This window comes from Symphodus melops (assembly GCF_947650265.1).
Source record: "Symphodus melops genome assembly, chromosome: 15".
NCBI classification, from domain to species: Eukaryota; Metazoa; Chordata; class Actinopteri; order Labriformes; family Labridae; genus Symphodus; species Symphodus melops.
Genome location: NC_136705.1, coordinates 20,012,154 through 20,014,018, shown reverse-complemented (window position 1 = coordinate 20,014,018; position 1,865 = coordinate 20,012,154).

Sequence of the window (1,865 nt, the reverse complement as noted above, 5' to 3'; positions counted from 1 at the left end):
AGTGGGGAAAGGTGCGTGGAGACAACCTGCTCAGTTAGAAGAGTAAGAGTGACACCTAGCGGCCAGAGCAAGAAAATAAATACAACTCTTCAATATTTCCGTTTTGTTTTAGATGTGTAGACTTTTTTTTAATTAATTGAAAGTTCATTCTGCCAGTGTTAAGCTATCTAGACCGCTCTCATATTGTTACCGTAAACCAAGATCGCTCATAAATACAGGATTTAATCAAGTAAACGTTTGATGATTTACTATACAGTTTGATGAAGCTTCTTCTTCACCTAAGAACATCAATTATATTAGTTTATAATAATTCATCGCTCCAAGCTGAGGCTGTCTTCATCTCTTTAAGTATTAATGTTTATACTCTACCTATTTAAGGAGTTGATGGCCTTGGGTATTTTAATAAAGAAAACTGAGAAAAATAAGCAGTCGCATATTTTTAGAAACAAAAAACAAACAACCAACATACCATACTAGTGATCACGCTCCAAGTTCTCAAGGCAACACCCTCTTTAACAAAATAAATTATTTAACCTTCGTCTTGTGTTAGGGTCGGCACCGACCCGTTTTAGTTTTTAAATGCATAAAAGAACCACGTAACTTTTTTTTTTTTGCATCAAGGCTTTTTGACTTTGTCAGGAATCTCTATTTCAACAAAATAAAACATTTTTTTTGGTTTTCACTAAATTGTAAAATGCTCTGGTTAAAATTATGACCTTGGTGTTGTTAGGGTCGGTTTTGACCCAGTTATAAAAATAAGATTATAAAGCAATAATTAGAGCCAAAATTGAACACACACTGACAGCCAGCTCCTCTTCCAATCATGTGAGCTTTAGGGGATTCTCATTTTACCTTGTTATCCAGTACAAAAACAAAACAAACAACGACAGGCATTTCCAGACATGTGAGGTCAATTCAGTATAGAGTTGGTGACTTGCAGAGTGCACATCTCCAATTTGCAGCATGCAAAAATGAAAAAAAGATTTACAGTGAAAGAAGTTCTGGATAATATTTTTGCTGAAAATGAGGGAGTGGACACAGAGCAGCATAGTGATACGGATGAACAGGTTTCTGAGGAGAAAGACAATGTGGAGTATCATCCAGAAGACACAGACACATCTGATGAGTCTGATGAGGAGTTCACCGGTGGTGAAGCTACTCCTGCTGAAAGATTCAAGTCCAAAAATGGTGAGATCTGTTGCAGCTCATTACATCATGATTTACATGGCAGGGTAGCTGCTGCAAATGTCATCAAAATGACCCCTGGAATCTCAAGGTTTGCTGTGACGAGAGTCACTGACATCAAGACATGTTTTGAGCTATTTATGCCATTGTCACTAAAAAGAGTCATCATTGCTATGACAAACCTTGAAGGAAAAAAAGTCCATGGCGACATGTGGAAAGACATGGATGAGGAATACCTGGATGCTTATATTGGTTTTTTTTTTTGCTGGAGTGTACAGATCCTGCAATAAGGCCACTGATAGTCTCTGGGATGCATCGACAGGTAGAAATATTTTCCAGGCAATAATGTCACTTCAGACCTTTCATATGATATCAAGAGTCCTCAGATTTGACAACCAGAGCAAGATCTGACAAGCTTGCCCCCATCAGGGATGTCTGGGACACATGGGTGCAGCTTCTTCCACTGATGTTCAACCCAGGGCCATAGGTGTTGTGTTTTACAACATCCTCGATGTATCTGCATATAATGCATTTGTGTTGTGGACCCACATCCACCAAGTAATGGAAAAATAATAGTAAATATATATGGGTCGAAATTGACCTGTAACACCATAGATGTTACTATAGTTAAAATTATTAAAATGAAAAAATAAATAAAACAAATTTATTTAAGAGATGTG